The sequence below is a fragment of the Diorhabda sublineata genome, chromosome 1 (assembly GCF_026230105.1).
Source record: "Diorhabda sublineata isolate icDioSubl1.1 chromosome 1, icDioSubl1.1, whole genome shotgun sequence".
Lineage (NCBI taxonomy): Eukaryota > Metazoa > Arthropoda > Insecta > Coleoptera > Chrysomelidae > Diorhabda > Diorhabda sublineata.
Genome location: NC_079474.1, coordinates 23428493 through 23452188, shown reverse-complemented (window position 1 = coordinate 23452188; position 23696 = coordinate 23428493). Strand labels below are relative to the sequence as shown.

The 23696-nt window shown below is 31.1% G+C and overlaps 2 protein-coding genes across 3 annotated transcripts in view; one reads left to right on the top strand and one right to left on the bottom strand.

The window, feature by feature from the left end:
• The window catches only part of LOC130451610 (protein couch potato), an 889684-nt gene that overhangs the window by 668103 nt on the left and 197885 nt on the right, over positions 1-23696 (bottom strand). The window lies entirely within an intron of this gene.
• Positions 1-23696, top strand: part of LOC130451572 (elongation of very long chain fatty acids protein 7-like) — an 82818-nt gene that overhangs the window by 5173 nt on the left and 53949 nt on the right. The gene's annotated exons all lie outside the window — the stretch shown is intronic.

The following is a 23696-nucleotide window of genomic DNA, read 5'->3' as shown; positions in this document are numbered from 1 at the left end:
AAAAAAGTGAAGATGGTAAATGTTATACGATTCATAATAAGTGCTGGAAATGTAGGAGGAATATTGAAAAAATACCCGTAGTTAGTCTTTTGTGAGTGCAAAAAATTTCCAGCATTACTAAAATTTAAAAAAAAAATTAAACTAAATTTTAATCACCACCTTTTAAGGGTGATTTCTCGGAAAGGGGTGGTCAGAGGAAATTTTATTATGGGTAACACCCATCTTAATTTAGTGCGAGCAATCATCTCCTGAATTTTGTCGCATAAATTGAGGAACACCCTGTATATTTGGAAATCAATGGTTTCTCTTTCCTATTGTGAACAATGAAAATTTACTGAAATAGGAGTGTGAAATGACTAAATATGCCGATAGATAGAATTTCAAATGTAATACAATTTCCACCTATAAAGTAATTAAGAAATAGTTATTTTCCTAACAAGTGCGGAAAGTGATACTTTCCCGCACGCGACTGCAGTTGTCCCGAACGACGCGGAACGGAGTTCGGGCAAGCGGTCAAGTGCGGGAAAGATACTTTACGCATGAGTTGGGAACATGATTTTTTCTACGACCGTATATACAAAAAAAGTATACCAATCCATTTTTCTAGAATTATTTCATTCCAACAAACATAATAATATACAAAACTTTAACTAAAAACTACTAATTATTATAAATATTAATATTGAAAACACAATTTGTTGTATTCTGTATACTAGTAAGAATTGCCGATCCAGTGGAGTTATTTGGTTCTAACTGGAAGGTAGATGACGTCGATGAGGATGGCATCGGTTGCAGGTCGCATAAAGATAACGATGACGGTGACGGTTTTAAGTCATTTGGCAGGTAACACCTCGGAATTAGTTTCATTTGCAGCCTTCAAAATGGCTTCGGGAAGTTCTTCGTCGGATGAATCCATTAATATTATTGTATCGGATTCGGTTTAATGTGGTTTAATTTAGAAGAAGATTGCACTTATTCGGTCACTTCCAAGGCGTTTTGAACAACTTTGACGTTTTAGTAACAATTACATTACAAAAATATCTGTATTATTTTATATTTTGAAAAAATTAAGAATGCTACAAAAAGCTAGAAAAGGTTTAAATTTTATTTGATGGACTATTTCGAAAATATTTATTTACCTGTAGTAACAATAGTTATAACCTCCGAAGTAAAAAACTATCTAATAAGGTCAAAATTTGCATAATTTTACTTTCTCGCACTAGTGGTTAAAACGCACGGTCGTAGAAAAATATTTTTTCATGGCTCTAATCGAGTGATGTAAACTATTGTATTGTGGTTTGGAGCCGGTTATTGAATGGTAGCCAAGATAATACTTTTTCAAATATTCGTAAATCAAAATTTATATCCTCAATTAGATAATAAATTCATTACAACATTACTCCATTCAATTTTCTGCTGCTTCAATGGTTTAAGACTATATGGTTCGTGTTTTGTAAAAACACAATACCTACAGAAGTACCGAGAAACCACAATTACTTGATAACTGCTGGGTGGTCCCAGCGACAAGATTAAGCTTAAAATAATTTGGTAAGAGACTTTGCAAGATTTCAATACCAATGACCCACAAAGTTTGAAATCATCCCTGTTATACTTACAGATAAAATATAAGACTACTAATGTACTGAATATCTAAATTCCAAACAAAATTATAAATATCAGATAAGTGCTAGCAAATGATTGTCATTATAACAGCTTTTCCAGAGGGTATTCAAATATAGATCTGAAGAATGATGTAGTTCACAAAATTGATAAGCGTTGATTAATATATTATCCATTATTTTTATAGATTTGGCAATGTTTCCATTCCTCTTCAATAAAATATATGAATAGAAATTCTCTATGTTTTCACGTTATTTTCAATCTTCATTTTCATTATCATTCAAGTTAGAGTTCAAAATTCGGACACAATCGCGTAGCGCGAGTGACCGAAGGAACGAATGCTGGAATGGCGTCATGTTAGGAGTTTTTATAGATTCACTGATTCATGTTTGACAGTTGACTTTGGAAAAACTCATTCTGTAAGCAAAATTTCAGGTGAAGAACTTCAATTTACACCATCAGAATAGTGGGACGTGGCCTATACCACAGTAAATTTTTTAGCTCTTCAGTGTCACATAATTTCAATATCTTATTATACGATCCATTCATTTTAAGGATAGTTATTTACAAGAAATTTCACCACTGTAGATTTGTATGATTTGTCCATATTCATAACAATATTTACTTCGTCTAAAAACTCATTATAATTTATTGTGAATAATATCTTAAAATTGAAATAACCTCACATCACCCTTAAGTATGGCCGAATAGAAAATTATTCTTTTTCTCCTGATTAAGTAATTTATTTCATTCTTTGAAAGGAAAATATATATACTCCTAAGACCGATTCAATACCAACACACCATATTTAAAAAAAAATATGTATATTAATGTAACCAGGCAACTATGTTGTCATCTGAGGTCAATATCACTAATTGTTCGAAATGTGTTATCAATATTCATGGATAATTTTTGTTTTTCAAATTATAGACTTGAATAAATTAATAAATCTTATTACGTTCTACTAACAACAATAACAAAAAGTGTTTGTGCAGTTTAGTTTCATAATTTTCTGCATTTTTTGCAATTTTTGGCGTTTTAAAGAAACAGTGATTTTTAAGAAATGCTTTTTTAATGTTAAAATTAAGGAAAATAGGTGGAATCCACATTTCAACTAAAATTTCCATATTCATCTACCATTTTGGTATATGTCTTTTGTATGTTTTATCCGTTTTTATCAAAATATTTATATATTAAAAATCTTAATTGCAATTGAGAGTGAAATGGAAAGGTTTTCATCCAAAAATTCAATTTCAAGTACTTCATTTAATACCTTATAGGGATTTGAAGGATCATATTTCATTTTGATTTAAGTTGTTTTCTCCTCATCATATTTTTTCAAAAACCAATTTCTGTCTAATAAATTTCCTTTCAGTTATAATCATAATTCATAATACCTTCTGTTGATTATTGTTAAAATTATTTCCAAAATAGTAATAATATTGTGTGTAACAGTATAAATTTTTTGTCATGCTATTCAGATAAATGCTATTGGATTTGATATTGCTGAAAATTTTAGTCATAGGTAATTATTTATTAGAATTAATATTGGTACAAGATTGGAGCTGAGCGTTATATTTTAAAATAACTATCTTTATTTGGTATTTCAGTTGAATTTTTGATCCATTTTGATTCTCTGTCAATAACTTTTGTTTTCGATCTAAGGTTATTGATATACTTACATATTACATATGTTCCTTATGTTCCCAATTTCTCATCTAATTTTTTTTTCAGAGTAGTGTATTTATTGATAGAAAGTTGTATGATTATAAAAACCCCTATAAAACCGGATTTTGGTACTTACAGTTCATACAATTATCTCCACATGGACAATACAAAATTTATAAATGATGATTTATTCATCATTACTGTGAATCCCATCAACTTTTCATGGAAGGATCTCATTAGTAAATCAGTCGTGTAGTAATTATAGTCTTGTGGATTTGTGAAAATTTTATTAATTAAATTGTATTGAAATAAGTTTAAACTTATAGCTGGAAATCAAGTTTATTGATATAAATCAAAATGACAGGTGCAAAACTGAAATTTTCATTGCTGATGTGATTCGAGTTTGGCATTCGACTAATTAGAAAACTGTGAAAACTAGCAAATTCCAAATAATGCAGCTCAGGATTGCTTTATATAACAAATTCAAATAATTTTTGATTATGATTATTATGGGAATGATTTTATTGGATTCCTTATACCTGGACTGGATAAAACTTTAATTATCTTTTTGTAATAATTTGCAAAACATTTGAGTGAAGCTAGATTTTATTTTCGTAATATATGAGTGGATTATTTATGTATTTCTTCGAATAAAACATTCTTCTCTTCCTTCAAATGAGCAGAATCTATGATATATATGAGTTAAATTATTAGGTGATATATGAGGCATGCTCAGTAATTAAAGAACATAATATCTATTTACCCCTATTATTTCGAATTTCATTATTCAAAATGTTAGCTTGCCGTTCCTCAAAGGAGGAAACAACTACCTTCTTGGCTATTATCACTAAGAATATTGAATTACATCTTCTCCGAAGAACATGATGTCATCGACAATCCGCCGAAATTGACATCCCTAATGTCTCGCAATTACAAGTAGAGGGTCGTATCCCAATGGTTACTAGTTTCGATGTTGTTGCGTCTCTCGGAGTCTCTAGTCAGCCGGCGCTGCTACTTGATTCATCACATTCCTCAGTAGACGCCTTCTAGCGACATCTTCACTTCCAAACATAGAGATGGAATTTAATATCCTTCGTACCAGACGTTGAATACATAAGTATTTGGAAACTCGAGAATATATTAAAATTAGTACACATTCGTGCTCAATTTTGAGTACTGATATATAAATTGGATCTTTTCCAGCTAGGTTATGAGCGTTTTCGTAGTCATAATCATCATCATCATCATCGTGTAGTTTCGGTTTCTCTGCAGTTTCCTGTGAGGTTGATTGCCAATTGTCCCGCCATCGTTTTGGTGGTCGTCCAACAGGTCTTCTTCCGTGTGGGATGTTGTTACGCACGATTTTTGCTATTCTATCTGTTGACATGCTGGTTCCAATCTTTTCTTCTTTTTCTCACCCATCTGACAAGCATAATCGAACCAATAAATATTCAGCTCCATTATTAGCGACCTAGCCTATAAAAATTCATTCGTAATCTAGCCAATAAAAATTAAAAACGCTTTCTATAGTAACGAGGATCAATCGTCAATATGAGTATTGGAATCGATGAATTTAATATGTCTTACAAGAAATAACACAATTTGAAACCGCCACAAATATTAACTAATTATTGTAAGTGAACTTTATTATTGTTATACTTTTATACATGTTTTTGCACTGCACTTGACTATAATTTCAGTCCCAATCTATGAATACCTAAGTTTCGAAAGCTCGGAATATATTAGAGCACACTTTGATCTTTAATTTTGTCGCATTCCCACCAAGAAGACGCTCTTATTATATATTGCATCACTAACAATCATATATTTTTGTGAGGCAATTTTTTTAATCGAATCAAATCAAATTATCTACTACCCTCTGATGAAGTGGATGCAGTCGAATATGTAAAAATTAATTTTTCACAATCTGCATCAGCTCGTAAAACACACAAAAGAAATCTGTAGAAACTGTATAGCTTGTTAATTCTTTAGAACTACTAAATTAAGCAGAAAACTAGAATTTCCACTACGTCTTCAAAGTATTATATGAGGAATAGATGTTAGTTACCGTTAAAGTATGAAATCCGTTATTTTATAGAATATCTAGTTATTCTTTGAAATAACTGATCGTATCTGTTAAAGTGTGTATTATGTTATCAATTTGACACTTTAAGTGGTTATTTTATAGAATAACGATATACAGCCCGATAAAGTGTAAAATAATCCATATAATATATCTCGCTTTTTACAAGGTAAATTTCCGTTTCCATTAACAATATGGAAAGTAGCGGAAAAAACATTAATTACGAATTCAAATGAAAATAATTTTTGAAGGACGGCAAAAATACCAAAGCATAAACGAACGAGAATATTTCTTCGACAAACGCATTTACCTTCTACCCCAGGTGATACCAAATCTATTTTAGCTTTCATAGAAATAACCGAAGAAGGATTTTTTCAACTGGACACAAGAAACTGCCAAATAAAACAATTATATTGAGAACGAAGAAGAACCGGACGTAGAAATATCGCTTCGGTCGGTTGCTACAGTTCAAGTTTAGGTACCGGTCAGGGATTTAAAAAATGTTCTTATAAAACCCAGTGTGTCAACAAAAAAGCCATGAGCAGCAGAGCTCCATCACGAAAGTCGAATTTTTCGTCGAATGAAGAATTTAACTAATACACAAACAAATCTCTCTCTCTCTCTCGAATGAAAATTCATAATTTCAATAGACAATTCTTCAACATCACCCCTACTTGCATGCGAAGTTCGAACCATCTAGTTAAACTTTATCTGGTCGAAAAATAAGAAAATATAACAAAAATGACCATAAAATGGAGAGGGGTGCAGATGGAAAGTTTCGACCTTAGACAGAAAATCATCTCGCAACTAATTGAACCTACATGTGAAATTTCATTTTTCAGTCGCTTTTCGTTTGACCTGCAGAGGTGAGCAAAGGTCAGAAACCACTTTTATTGCACTGCGACCCCTCGAAATATTCATTTGTTTTCAACCAAATTCTAATAACATCAATCCGGACCCATAGCAATTGCTCGAGAGACGAAAATAAGAATTGTAGCTTAAACAGATTATATATATATATATATATATATATATATATATATATATATATATAAACTACAGACATTCGAAAAACCATCATAATCGTGTTCAGGAGGTCTCAAAACATGGGAAAAATGATGTGCCCCCCATTTTTCTTCTAGTCATGCCTACCGTAATAGTCTAATTTTTCCTTGAAAAATTCAACTAAAAATGTTTTTGTTTTGGAAATAATGTTCTTTCTAATTTCAAGTGTCATTTTAGTAATCATTGTTGTAACAAATGATTTTATGGTACGTTTCCATAAATAAATTACTTCTTTTCCATTTTAATTGTCCACTGTCTCTCATTAGTTAATTTATAGAATACCTGGTGTCAAATTAATAACATATTACACACTTTAACGGACACGATCAGTTATTTCGTGGAATAACTAGGTATTCTATGAAATAAATGCATTATATACTTTAACGGTAACATATATATTCTGGTCATTAATTCCTGCAATAATTCTGTTATTAGTTCATTAGACACATTGAGTGAGTTAACGAATGCAATTTCGTACAACTTGGATTGAGAAATGAAAGGGTATTATATATATTACAAGTTCTGTCCAATACTTAACTACATTATATTTATCACTTTCGATTATATAAGAATCATTTGGAATAATCATGTCTGGCTAGCATTCCAATTCCTATCAATTCTCTTCTCAACAAAATTTATAAGAGAAGTTCCTTGTCAATTATATGGATGTATTTTGATAAATAATAATCTTAAAGAAAATATTCAGCCTTCACATATATGAATAAATCAATACCACATGAATAATAATCGATTCTAACCATATAATGATTTTGAGCTCGTTCGTAATTGTTCAAATTCAAATATAGTTCAATGAAAAGGGAGGAAATCCAAACCATTAACAGTTACATTAAAATTCATGAATGATAATTATAAATTTTGCTCAAATATTGTTTATTATTGCGAATTCCTCATTTTTATGATTATTTCCTTCTCCTGATTTAGTATTTTATTTTGAAAAAGCTCACCTTAGCTACTACAATAATTAGTTTGAATAAGCACAACAATTTTCATATGAAAATAACTATTTTTAGCCCAAATATATACGTTTAAAGCTTTTTACATGTGTAACTTAAATCCCCTGACTATGGCTTAAAAACTATAATGAGGAAAGGGCTAAGTTCAATGAAGGAATACATTCACACTAGATTGATATGATGCTATTTTAATGAAATCCCTGACTTTTTTGGTTTATGGCTCTCTGGAATGGCGTTTTAATGCCTGTAACCTCGGTTAAGTCTTTGGGGTATATTGGTTGAAATTTAATTGAAAAATATGCCCATAATGTTATCTCTCCTATTTTTTTCAGAAAAACACGATGGTTCTTGCACCAGCTGCAAATTCATAGAACACTTTTATACATCGTATAATATTTACGAGTATCATTTTTTCATTTTTAGCCAAGAGGTCAAATCACATCAATTTATATAAATTCAGGTGAATTACTTTTGTCAAATCTTTTCAATTAACAGTCATTTGAAGCCGATTAAAGTCAATTACCACTTGATTGATTTCTTCTGATTTCTATTGATTGATACCAGAGATCAAAATGAGACACATCACCAAATAACTCACAAACCACCGACTATGAATACTGTAGGTTTGGCAACAAATTAATTTGTTAATTTGATAGAAGGATTGAATAATATTACACCGTGGAACTAACATTGTCATAATATATGGTATAACTTGATAAAAGTCGCTTAATTAATAGATGCATTAATCAATAATTTCGGGTGAAGTTTTCATTTGAGAACATTTTATGAATAAAAATTTTTGATACTTTATTCCTTCAAATTCATTTGAAAGGGAAATTCACCATTTGGTATTTGTCATAGGGTAGTAAAATATTAATGAACCTCAATACCAATTTGGTAATTTCAGACCTTGTATCTTTTTCCGCTAGAGGGTTGATGTAATTTAGTTATTAACCATAATAAAAATTCAATAAATAAGTTATCTCACCTAAAATTTGATTCATTATTTTGTGATCCATTTAATAATGATGATAAAAAACTAAGTAAGTAACGAAGTGAAATACTAGTCGGTGGTTCACTGAGATTAATTATATCTAATGCTACCTTGGTTTTGGAACCTGATGGAGAGATTGGTTGCTAAGCCGAAAGTGTCTAGATTTCTCCCTAGAATTGCAGCTTGCACCTAATAAAAATTGCACGGAACCGATGATGTTACAAGTGTGAGAAATTGCATGAAGCAATCATCCAAACTTTATGTGCTCTTGCTTTTTATCAAGAAATATTGCTCCTTGCATTGCATTGCACCTTGTATTGCATCATGTCAAGCAGCCTTTGTAAAGGTCGAAATATAGGGGTAGTGCATTTTCAAGTTGATACTCCGTACAATAAAGACACTTATCCATAGTTTTCCAGATTTTTAGATCGAATAGAAGTATTTATTTATAAAAACAATGACGTGTTTGTAGCGAGTAAACGCACTCCCTATAAGTTGTTCAGATAGCAATATGTTTCAATAATAAATGGTGCAATGCTGCCTTCTATGACTAATTTGTATACAATCTATTCGAGATTGTGTTGCGTATAAAAGATCCTGAGAAATGAATACGCTTCACCACAGATTTCCACTACTATTTGTTCCCAATTTGTGGAAGAGTCTATAGTTGTCATTTTAATCGGTATTAATTACTACTATGTAGTATCGATATAACGAATATTGTATATAGGAAAAAAATATTAAAATGGAAATAAAATTAAGAACTAAAGCTGAACTTGATACAGTAAAACCTGATGACAAGTTAAGAGAAATTAGCAAATTCGGAATTAAAAATTTAGTACCGAACGAGAAACGATTTAACGATACATACAAGAAAGGATGAAAAGAAGATAACGAAATATATCCACCCTGAATATATAACTATTTCACCATAATTCTTGTACTCGTATACGTAAGTTAACACTCTACTCTACAGTAGCTTTCCTTAACATATCTAAATTGCAAGATGGATTTCTTAAGAGATCTTCGATTTATATTCACAATCGACTCCAATTTTATATAAAATGTATCGACGGATTATAAAAAAATATCATATCTGAATAGTATCCATCCCAAAAAAGTGTTTATTCAGACATTGACGGACCAGTAGAGCATGTGGTTGTGAACCTCCTAATGAAAAATGGTTTGTACTCCAAAAATCCATATTCATCAATTTGTGTAATCATCAAATATATGTAATTTTAACAAATATAAGTGATTTTCGTCATATTGATTCCTAGGAATGGATATTGTAGCTGCAAGTATTGATTTAATTGAGAACGAATTTTAATATAAAAATAAGAGTGACTCCAATATCTGCAATATATACTTCGCTATATAATTAAAAAATATATTTTTCTGGAGAATATGTATTGTTTATTGTTATTGTACTCATCATAATTTATATAAGTGGAATTTGTGGGACTGCAATTCCATGAAAACTACTTTCCGGTACACCTGCTACTTTCCTTATCGACTAGGTATTGTCCATTTACAAATGACCCAAATATGCCACTTCCCCTAATTCATTCCTGCTCGGTAGCTGAGGTTCGTGTCGTCTATTTTCCATAAAATCCATTTCCATGAATTTGTTTATCTATTTTGTAACATGTCGAAGACGAAGATTTTCATTTAGATCATTATTACTGAATATGTAGCTTTAGCCCGTTCATAATTTTGAAAAAATTCTAACAATTTCTATTTTCTTTTGAACGCTATGCACCATTTTTAAATACGCAATGTAGCATGAAATGTACTTTGTACCATTTAAACTAAGTGGATAAGAAATTCCAATTTATTCATCGATAATCAAAATTATTTCTCAATAAGTAATATTAACAATTAATTGATTGAGAAATAAATTCTCTTTTCATATTTACTTGTGTATTTTTGTTGGTGATTCAAACATTATTAAGATCGTTATCTCCACAAACTCATTGATAAATTGTAAGGAGTATTCAAAGCTTTTTGAAGGATATCTCACTTCACCTCTCTTCCAAAATAAATATTCTAAAATGATTACTGTGTATAGTATGTGAGTGACTTATCTTCCTATCTTGTATAATGATAAGAGTTAATCTTAAAAATATCAGATCCATTGGTTTCAAGAAGATTTTTTTTGTTCTATTCCATTATAGTTAAAAATGTCGCAGGTTCACAAACACTCAATTGAAACTGCTCGTCATGTGCCTTAACAACTGTCTACAATTTCAGTCGACAATAAACGAGGTGATTCGCCGTCGTCATATTTGAATCTCCTCTGAATACTAAACTCCAAACCAGAAATGCCCTATTTCTCAAAACAAACCTTAAAGAATACAGCAGTACACATATTACTTAATGAAGCTAATAAGGGCCTATATGTTTACATCAAAGCATCAAATTTCTACCTAATTAATATAAATTTGACTTAGGTATACAAGTTTATCATTAAAAACAAGTAAATAAGTTTCCAATAAGTTCACTTCTTCATTTCTTCTGAAAACAAATTATAAAAGTTGAAAAACTCCAAGTTAAGGTGACTACAACAGCATGTAAGTTTAAGAAGAACTAAGCGTTTATCATTGCTTTGTTTATGACCATAAATTGAGCCACCCATAATTAAGAAAATCTACAATGGAAGAAAGTTCAGAAAAACATCAACTCTTCCAATTAAAATAATGTTCCAGTATACTCATGCAGAAGCTCTTATTCTCCAAATAATTCACATCAAAGTTACTAATTGATAAAACGTTATTTGAAACAAATTTATCAAAAAGAGTTGATAAAGTGATTCAAGCTTTTTTTAGCATCCTGCAACTTAACAGGACTCAATAATAAACTTCACTCACAGAATGTCATATTATTAATAAAATAATTTCATTCCTATTTAATAAATTCCATAATTTTTAAAACTGTGTCACTCATTTACATAGTAAATTGTGTCAACAAAGAGTTTCACCGCAAATAAAGTTTGAACTGGTTGGAGTCAAGGAAATTCCTTGCCGAAATAAGTAACTTACTCTTTGGTTATGTTACTTAAAAGCCATGATTACTTCCACATTTAATAAATAATCATCAAGTTACATCGAATTTATTTACAGAATGAATTGGTGGAGGTAGAGATACAATTTGAACATGCTTCAAGATGTCATCAATATCATAAACTGGATAATAACGAAATGACAGGAAAACATACATCTCTTTTTGGAATATAACGAAATGTATGTGTAATATAGAAAGTGGAAAACAGATGATAAGAGGAAACTAAAAATTTAAATGTCGTATTCTTTTTACCTATCAAACCTTAACGTTATGTTTATTTTCAGGTATGTTTTTAATTTGTATGGCCAACCGTCCTTTTAAAAAGTCTTCCTTGCGATTTATTCATTTGTATGTTTCCTCTTATGATGGACGGAACTATCTGTATTCTTTATTTTACTTACGCACACCAGTCTCTTCAATTGCAACTTCTTATATTCATATTTTCCGCATTGTTATCTTATATCTATCCTTAATCTCATTGCTCTAAGATTTTAAATGACGCCCATCATGTGGTCTATGAAGAAAAAAACACACAAAAACTAACTTACGGTGACTATAGGATTACTATCACACAATGGACGTGCAATTAAGCTGGACTTTTTAGAACCCTTTCAATATCACATTATCGTCTTCAGAGACTGAAGGTAAACGAAGGCCCATTAACTTGATACTAAATTTTCCCACCAGTCCTTTTTCCCATCGGGAAAAACTTCTTGGTGAGATATTCCTTAACCACTAAACTATAAAGTGGACTGTATAGATAGATAGACCTTTGGTTCCTATTTAAACTGCTTCCATATTCAACAATTTCAATGCTCTCAAATGCATCCAATAATTTATGATTGGATATATTCTTTAAAAATTTTAAATATAACACAAATTTTTATAGGGACGAAGTGGATATTCCACTCCATATTTTAGTAGCTAAGAAATAAAAGTCTCCCGTCAAGAAGGTTTTACCATTGGAATTATTTCTCACGGGAGAAGGTTCATTGGTGAGAAAATTCAGTATAAAATAAATAAGTCAAAGTAATACCTTCTAGCTTAACCTCATTATCTGAAGAAGATAACTTCGAAACGCGTGTTAGACAGTGTAATTGTGAGTGTTGGTGTAGTGTTAGTTTAAACTGTAAGTGGGGTAACACATTAAAGAGAAATGAAAAGCCTGGAATAAATATATAGTTCAATTGATATATTTGATAGCCAAATAGCACTGAAGGCAATTACTCTAATTTATTGAAATCTTTAAGTGAGCTGCAAAATAAATAACTGGGGCATGCAACTCATAATTGGGTGGACAACAACAGAATTATGTTAATAAGAACTTAATATTAGAAAAATCGTCCAAATTCATGTTACTGCGGCAGTTAACAAACCTGTGGTTCCCTATACAAGACTTAAATAGCCACAACATGTCTCTAGGCATATAGAGTCTATGAAAATAATACAGTTGTAGAATGTGTTGTAGATCTAGAGGACTCCAGTGAATCAGAAGACATAAAAGTAGACTACAAGTGAGATAATATATCTATACCCAGTAATTTAGCTTGAGGGATTTGTTTCTAGATTTTGTTGAATATTACTAGCACTTATCGCATTTTATATTTGGTAAAGGCTGCGAATTGAGATTTTTTTACTCTATAATACTTAGAAAGCTCTCTTTGCGCATCCTCTCTTATTTCAACGATAATTATTGCGTTGCCCGTAAACAATGTTAATTCTATTGTGACCTAAATAGTATCCATCCTTTATTCATCAATTCCACGTTCTCTATTAGCATATCCATTATGAGGTTGGATAGGATGGGAGTAAGCCAAATATATGATTCTGTTTTATAAATTTTACATTAATGTATCCTGTGCATAATTTAAATTTTCAATTGCTTGTATCATTCCTGAAAATTAAATTATTCACGTTAATTGTTTGGATATATTTCTGAGAATAATTTGAAAATTTATGACATATTTCGATTTTGAATAATTATATTTATGAATTATACTAAATCGGATATTTGCAAAATGTAAAACAAATATCTCTGAAACAAAGTTTGATTTTGGTAGCATACTAGGAAGCTATCTTTATCCTACAGGTTCTTATCCAGAGAGGCAGAGATATGAACAAAGACGAAAACTAGTGCTTTATCGATGTCTCCAAGGCTTTCGATTACCTCAAACATGAAAAACTTATCGAGGTTGTTAGGAATACTGGTAATGACGGAAAAGATATCCGTATTACGGCTAATATTTACTGGAGTCAAACTGCAAAAATAAAAGTATGTTATTGGCTCAAGGGGGCAATTACTATCAAGAAGAAAGTGCACCGTGGTTACATACTGTCTTATTTTCTATATTTACCTTGAAGAAATATTTAGAAAAGCACTGGAAGAACTATCAGATGGTATCTAAATCGACGAAGAATCAATCAACTACCTTAGATATACCGACCACACAGTAATAATAGCAAATAACAATGAAGAACTACAAATTATGCAAAAAATATACGTAGAAAGTGAAGAATATGGACTCTCCTTCAATATGTCAAACACGAAACATGATTAGTAGCAAAAGTCAACAACCAATGTCAAGACAAAGATCGAGTAGAAACATACACATATTTCGGAGTTACAATAAAAACCAAATGGGAACAGGCATCAGAAATACGATCACGGATAGAAACAGCTCGAGCTGCCATTAACAGCAATAAGGAATATAAAAGAAATGTCCGGTTGAAAAATAACAACTCCTTGCAATTGTTTAAACAATATGGTACGGGTTTGCCCCACGGCAACATGCATTTATATCATTAGTAGGGCAATTTGAAGAGACATTGTGGTGGAATAATTTTCGGTAGTAATCAGCCGCGATTCCTCCTGAACTAATATCTTTACTTATTACTTTCAATATTCCCTTCCTCTAGTTTTATAGTGCTTCTTGTGCACCTATCATTGTTTAAAACAGTGCTGGATTTATGTCAGCTTTTTCAGGACACCTACAGCCTTCTCTGAATAGACTAAAATCTCGTTTTTTTTTTCAATATAGAATCAATTCGTTATATTATCATTTTTCCAGTTGGTAAGGTTCATTTCCATTTGCATTCAAAGTATTGGTGAGAATATTTTAGCGAAATTTTTATTGAGAAAACCTGAGAACTTAACACACTTTTGCATGTTTATATTTTCATAAAAATTGACTGGCATATTCTCATTTCAATCTATTATGAGTAACATGTGATTATACAAAATTTCACAATAATACCTACTCTACTATTACACTTATTTTTTCGGTGAAACAACTATGACAAGAATAATGGATACAGTTATACTGATTTGCTTACGACAGTAAGAGGTAACAAAAGTTTTTTCGCTAAAAGCTGTCGGTTACTATGTTGTCATTTTATTTATGGTTTTATGTCATGGTATTTATGGTTTGAATAAATGCAATGATTCAAAGCTTCATAAAAATTCCAATTTGTAACAACAAAATGGGCATTAACTTTCCATTAGACGAAATTAACAATATATTCTGAATAAAAAATACAATCCGATGGAAGAGCTGAGGAAACTTAATTATTGATGTTAAATGTAAGTTTACGAAAACTGTTTGGTTTTTATATCTCACAAATAGTCTATGTAGTTCAAATCGTAAACATCGGATCATGAGATTAGGAAGTTATCAACTTGTTATGGCTTATAAACATATCCAAGTATGATGTAAGTATATATAGAATCGTGGATTGATCGATTTTAGTTGTCAGGGCAACGACACGGCACGGAAAACTCCACGTTTAACGGACATACTCCCTACACTGGAAAAATCTAGTACAGTGTTTTCTTTGAATTTAATTTAAATTTGCCAGAGGTCGGATACGGTAACTGTATTTATATTCTATGGAGTGTTTTCAATAATACTTTATATACTGAGTCATTGTTATCTCCCAAGCAGTGATACAGGTGGATCTTAGATTTGAATTTTCTGTTTTTTCGAGCGGTATTTTTTTCTGAACAGAACAGCAAATTTTTGTACCTTTCCCTCTATCATTTTTTAAATTGGGATTGGGTAGTAAAATTTATCATATCATAATTTGCAACCTTCAACGGAAAGGGGAAAGATTGAAATATGAATGAATATTGCTATTGGCGATAGGATGTAAACTAACTCAATTACAAATGTGAAGATTATTCTATCAAATTCATCAAGACCGTGAACCTGAATAACAATTTACAGTAAGCAAAATCCAGCAGAGATACAACTAATTAGAGCATGTAGCAAAACCAAACGAGGTAATACAATGGATTATTTAGCAATTTGGGTATTGTATCAAACGTTACGTACTACTCTTATAAAATAAAATTTTCCACGAATGGGCTGAATATGACTGTAAAATTGCAAGCTCCATGCCGGATTACTATACGCAATGATCAGAAAAAGCGAATGTATGAGGTAGTATTATGAGGACTAGAATAAGTTTATCGGTCTATTTTTTTATTGATAAGATAGATAAGAATCAATCCAATATCATATATTTCACAACAAGAAGATGGGACCTATTCATTTAATGGAGTAAATATATTCAAAGGTAAAAATATGTACTGATTGATTATAACAATGATTCGTCTCAGAAAGTTAAAAGTTGATCTAAATATTCACAAAATACATCATGCTAAAACATACAAATAGTCGAGGTACCTGGTGTTTTGATTAGTTATAGACCTCTTAATTAAATGAAATTTCATTTATCATAATAAAGGTTTTTCCTAACTTTATGGAAATTGGATGATCGCAAAACTATACTGAAATATGGTCCATTCCTATCTTTTATCCTGTTATCAACAATGATTAATTCGCTATTATATGAAATCATACCCAATTGATGATTTTGTTTAGCTATGAAACTATATTTTTATAAGCCCATTTTTTTGGAATTGGATAGAAAATATCATGAAAATGAATTAAAACTTCTTAAGGAATTAGGCAATTGGGAAAATAGAAACATAAGGAAAATAACAAGGTTAATTAGTTCGATGGCATACGGAAGTAAACCCGCCAGAACTAATAAACCATATCCCAAAAGCAGTATCCACTAATACTGGAAAAGTTTTTTGAAATCTCGTAACTTGGGTTTGGTTCAAATCAAATAAACAAAATTCTCGAGATATGATGTGAGTGGTTGAATTAGTAAATAAAAGAGATTTCAATTGTTTAGCAATGATCAAACTAGTCGTAACGGTACCTTCAAAAATATTAATCCAAAGGATAGTGCTGAGGATTCATTTCAGCTGGAACTGTAAATAAATAATTGTAATCTGAGTCATATATCTGAAATAATCATTTATACATTTAGTATCTGACAAGAATCTTTCCAAAGCCTTAATTTGATTGTTTCATCAAAATAAGATATTCGCAAAACTTTAGTCTATATATACCATAATTTTTTGGAATCAGATGAATTTTTAAAGAGCAAATCGAAGGAATCTTTTCTAATGTGCGTGAGCTTATTTTATATGTTAACTTAATCCTATTCCTTCCATACTCGTGCGAGGTAATTAATCTAAAATTTGAAAAAATTTATAAACGTTCTAAACTACAGCATGAAAGTATTTTCAACTAGGAGAATATATTGACTGAGAGATAGTTGATATCAGTATTCTAAATGCATGGAATACTTTGTCATAATTTTTTTTCAACACTAACCAGGCATCTCAAAGTTGATCTCAAGGTAGTAAGAAATAATAATGATTATTTGTATACCATATAAGGATCGTGTGCAGATAAGTGCATACATTCAATGTCATGCTCAGAATAAAAATCTTCAATGAATAATATTCATCTTCTACTAATTTTTCCATGCGGTAAGTAAAGTAGATTTCCAGGAGCAAACAGCTAATTTGGACTATGAGTCTATAGTATTATCATTGGTACTTGACATATGTACAAAATTTGCCATTTGGAATGGACAAAAATCGACCGCAAATATCATATTAAATGCTAACCTGATGAACCCAGCAAATAGACTGTAGGGTTTTATTGAATTGAATTTATTGAATATTTTTTAATATAGATACTGTAGATTTCTATTTTTCGATAACTTATTCAGCCATTAAACATGCGGTATCTAATAGAATAAACTAATTAACGATTTCAAATAATTTTTAGAAAAAGTTTAGTAAATGAAAAATATTCACATATTATATTATTCATATACATATTACATGTTACATTATATATAGACATATGATAGTTACAATGATAAAACTGGAATGAAGTCACTGTATATCGGTTTATATTCCATCACCGAAATTTCTACTATAACACTCCAGAACATTCAAATAGTTTTTTATTTTTCACTTGTGTAAAATAATTAATGTGAATTTATTTCTAATTGTTTACTCTTGATTACAATTGATCTTTACTCTACTGCAAACACGATTTAAATGACAGTCACCGAATTTCGGTTTATATACCATCAGACACTGAAATGTCCAGTACCAGAGTACTCTTGAATATTTAGATGTACATCAGTTCGATTTGGTTCCTTTTGATCAAAAAGAACAATTGTAAACTTTTTGGAGCTTCCCAGATCATTCCAGAAGTTTTTAGATTTTTCTACATTCTAAATCGATTATGATTGTTGAACACATTTTACAGTTTTACTGTAGACCATTCCAGAAATTTTGTGATTTTTTCAGAAGTCTTCATGCATTAGAAAAGGACATATATGTTTCCACATTTTTGCCTCCCACTTCCACCCACCTCCATTAGTCCAACTTGGAGACCAAAAGGTATTTACCACCCCAATGGGATTAGTGGTGATAGAGAAAACCTTGTGTCCTTACATCCTAACAAAGCATTATATATATGCATACAGATTCATTTGTTTTCTTCAACCTTTTAAATAAATATATAAACTTGCGTGCATAGAAATTGGCCCACTGTATACTTTTGTTTTTAATTATGTTTTCATTTAATTATTCATCATGTCAAAAAAAAGGAAAATGCTATTTGAAAGACAATTTAATACGATTTGATGTGAGTATAAATTTATCAGCAATGTTTATCGTTTATATTCGTAGCAATCTGAAACGTGTTTATGTTGTGATTGTAACGAAAATGACAAATTTGTCAAATATTGAAATTATTGTGTTTGAACAGAAATTTTCGTATTATATTTTTCTATAATCTCTACAAAAAGCCGCCCAAGCCAAAGCCAAAGCCGAAAATGGACTTGGTCAAAGAGCTGTTGCTAGACAATTGGATATAACCCACACAGCGGTTGGAAGAGTATGCCAGAATTATGAGGAAACCGGATTATTTTATAGGCGACCTGGAACAGACAGAAAGCGATTTACAACCGCTCGTGGTGACCGCTTTATTGTAACTACAGCTTTAAGGAATCGTCACCTTAATTCCTTTCGAGTGCAACGACAGCTCCCTGCGGCGCGAGGAGTGACTATTAGTCAGCTTTTTGCACAAGATCATCTAACGTTGGAAAAATTGGGATCTGTTATGTTCTCAGATAAGACCAGAATATGCTTCTATAGTTGCGACCGAAGAAGAAAAGGATACCAAAGACCAAGGGAGCGATTTGCGGGATGCTGATTTGAAGAGCAGAGTGCTTATGGAGGTGGTCCCTGCATGATCTGTGGTGCAATTTCTATAAGAGCACGTACCTATTCAGTATTCATTCGTAGGAGTGACCGTGTTCACAGAAGAGGTTTAATGGCTGATAGATATATCGAGGAAATTTTAGGTGGTACCTTACTTCTACTACATTGGAGACGAGTTTACCTTTATGCATGACAACACAAGGCCACACACCGCCAGAATCGTCCAAGATTACATTGCATAAGTCGGTTTCCGGGTTATGGACTGGCCAGCATGTCAGGAATATATGCTGACTTCGATCAGATAGAGCAGTTATGAATGATCTGAATAGAAGAATTCGAGTTAGACTTCCTGCCCCAAACTTGATCACAGAGCATTGTTGCGATAGAAGAAGAGTGGCTCAACATCCCACAAGAAACAATTCTAGCTAATAGTATGAGAGATGTTATAAAAGCAGGACGGGTTCGTGCTTTTTTTGCAAAAAATCAAATATCAAGTTTTAAATTGTCATTAACCCTATTTATGTTTATAATAAAGAAGCCTAATATGCTTCATGCATTAATTTCACTATGTTAAACAAAGGAGGTTTTCATAAATTTGTACACACATCAAAGCATATTAAATTATGTTCCAAATAGCATATTCCTTTTTTTAATATGATAAACAATTGAAAAAAAATATAATTAAAGTCAAAATTTTCAAAGTGGACCGATTTCTATCACGCAAAAATATTTTGTTTATTAAAACTTCTTGAGCTCTTAGGTTGATTTTTATTTAGATTTTATTACATTCTGATCTTGTATCAAATATATGTATATATATTTTATTTATAAATTTATTCAATTTCTTATTTCTTAGACCTTTTGATATATTAAGTTTGATTGAGTTACACGAATCAAAGAAGAGTAACTTTTTTTTGTAGAATTCAACGCTTTTTATTATTTTTTGAATATTGTAGTTGTAAGTTTAGCTCAAAAAAAGTTCACTTTGATTTAATTAACACAAACAAGTATAACTAGCGCCCTCTATTAGCAATTTTAAATTAGAGTGCAAATTATGATTCTTCATGCCAAAAAACGTGAAATTGTCAATTTTCAAAGAGAAATTGTGAAAACATAAAAATTTATTGCGAAAATCAAAATCAAATTTAAACTTTACAGTTCAGAGATTGGACATTCTTAATGAATCACTCTGTATATATATATATACAGGGTGTGTATATATATACAGAATATATATATATACAGGGTGTATATATAGTTAAAATTTTTGTTACATAGATAATTATACACCAAACGAATAAAAGCATTGTAAAATACTGGAAGCAGTATTAAAGACCCCGAAAACTAAAAATAAGAACAATGAATTTAATTTTATCTGAAACGTGGCCATATAATAATTCTGTAACAAGATAGCTATGAAAGCAAAACGATGAGATTTGATTGCAAGTGAAGATTTCGCGAAGTGGGCGTTGGCTTAAACATTAACTCCGAGGATATATTATATTATGAGGTTTTTGTGGGATCGGCCGTCGGATGTAGAATTCGTTTTAAAAGTGTATAAATATATTTCATGTCATGCCATTTATTTTATATACACTCCTTATTGTGTGTCTATATATCGATGCTTGATTGTTACATCAGATCTAATTCAGAAGGATTTATTGTGAAACGGATTCAATTCAGCATATCTTGAGTGGAAAGATAGTGAATATTAGACATCTATATCTAATGTAAAAAGGTGTAATTGTGAAAGGTTTAGATTACATTTTTGAGCAGCTAAAGAATTTGTATAATATTTCTTCAACGTCATTTGAGCAATATATCAAATATTTTTTGTTGATCATGTTATCATTATGAAACTTCATATCAGAATTGCCAAAAATCCAGATTATCAACTTAGTTGACAATTTTGTTCATTTCGTAAATATCAACAAATAGCGTTAATAAATATAATTTTGTACCAGTAAACATTTTATGTTTAATCTCTTCGTATTAGAGGCAATAGGGCGTTTAAAATTATATCATGAAGTCACATCCTGGACTACAGAATAACAAGGTGTCCCGAAACTTTCCTGTCAAATGACAAATTGCATATACTAGATGTACTTCTGTGTCAATCCAACCTAATTCACCTTTACTCACTAGTTCTTTTAGACAACGATTCTGACGTTACTCCCACGAACCAAAGCATTCTTGGTAATCGTTAATTCGTTTAGAACCACGGCTAGGTACCGCTTATTCGACCTCCTCTACGCCGCATTGATGAATTGAGGAGTGAACTCATGTGAGTGAAATAAATAAGATTAGCGGGACTATAAGATAGGTGCAGTATTGTTGGAATAACTCTTTTTCCAATAACTGTCGATTCAATGAGCAATGGGCCGGTACGTTGTGCAAGATCCTCCCTATCTAAGTGAGTTCCAGTCATATACAAAAAACAACTGCCCTTTAACGCTTCAATACGCTAATATAATTGTTCAATCACTATCCCAACAACAAGAACAAATTTAAGGTGATATCAAAATGAACGTGAAATGAACTAAAAATCATTCTTCTGTCCTCAACTGGATAATTATATTTACTTGATATATTGACTTACAAACCTCAATTTCCACTACTGACAATGACCGAGAAAATTTTATAATACCAATTTGCATAACAAAAGTAAGAATTCTAAGTCTCACCAAAATAAGATATGATTTCTATTGTACATAGTAGCTATTCGTAATATTGTATTCAATGTTTATTTTATTTCAATTTATGTTTAGGACTCTTGTTAGCAATTTCTGTATTTTAACCACTTCAAGTTCATTTTTTAAGTCGCTTCCTATATCCCAGATGACCTGAAAAATAGCTTTTTTCATTTTTTGTTGTATTCCACTGATTATGGTTGCGGTATATTAGGAAAGTATTTCTAGTTATCTTAAAAGTGAATTAGTGATTTTATCCAGTGGCGTTACTATGAGGGCCTAAATTAGTGAAGAAAAACATACTGACTATGTACAAAAATAATATATTTTTATAAATGATATGCAATCGAAATAAAAAAACACATATTTTTTCCTACTGAACAGAAAACTAAATCATACAAAACAAGCAGTGGCGTAGATGGTGAATATAAAATATGATATTACATTCTTTTAATCCTAGGTATATTCTTCTGAATAAAATTATGTTGAAATAGAAAATCAAACATTCCTTCCTACGATACATAATAGAGATTTATAAAAAAACAGTGGCGTAGCAAGTGAAATTAAAATAGGATTTATTCTTTTGACATATCTTGTGTGTAAAAAATAAATGATTGATAAAAGGTACCAGCATGTAAGTAATTTGAACACTAAATACACAGTGACGTGCAAAATAAAAAACGGAGTATATCAAACTTGATTGTAGCCATGGTATTCATCAAAATGTACCTCTGAACATATATAAATTGGTGCATTAGGGCAAATACCACACATATTAGCTATGTAAGTTTTTTTTTCTGTTGTTGGTAAAAAACTCTGCAAGTTCCTCGTTTGCGGCGAGATCTATGTTCTTTTGCAGAAGAAGTTGCTTCATAGTTGTATATGCTAGAGAATATTTTGGAAGTAAGTCGTCAATCAAACACTTATAAAACTCCAAAACACTTATATCCTTTGCCGTTAGTATGTATATATAACACTTTGACATTTAAAACCATACGCTGTACAACATGTAAGCTAATTTTCTTAAACCAGCTGTAATTTTTCCTGGCGCAGTTATACGGTTCGATGTCTTGGTCCACTGCATCTATCCCTCCCATATTGGTATTATAGTGTTCATTGGCAGATGGTTTTTGAAGTAGTAGATTAGTAAACACTGATGCCTGGTAACGATTTTTTTCAACAAATCCTGCTGTGAGCTTGGTGGACAACAGGTAAACATCTTTTTTGTCTCTATATCTAATAATGAAAAAATCAATTTTTCGTACAAAACAAGTTTGGAAATTGTTGAGACTTATTTCGGTTGGTTCTCTGCGAGTCTCAGAGACATGAACCAATTGTTGCTAATTATTTATCGACCTTGATCTAACAGTTGCTTGAACAAATATACCACAATTCTTTCAGACAGTGATAGATGTTCTGATCCGTGAATATCCTCAACATTATATACGTCCTTTCCAAAATACATGGCAAAATTATATGTGTATACCAGCAAATCAGGATAGCTAGGACAAAAGAAAACATTTTAATTCCAAAGCGTGCTCGTTTTGATTTAAAAAATTGTTTAAAATGTAGTCTTGTCTATTGCTACAGTTCATACAACGGGTTCATACAATTTTCTTTGACCCAAGAGAAAAACATAACCAAACGGGTCATGGCTTTTCGTGGTATGAAAGTTTGAGGATTGCTAAATCTTAAAAACATTAGAACAGCGTAAAACATGTTTCTACTCATTGTTTGTGAATGAAATAACATTGGACCAGAAAACAACAGCGGAACTGTGACATACTTCCAAATTATACCGTAGACTTTTTGAGTACCAATCTCTATGAGGTACCTTCCTGCACGTTCATTCGTCCAATTACATATATGCTGCATTATATTTCTAGACAGAAATGCCTCCAAATAATTTACAGGGTCTTTCATGTTCTCTAGTTTG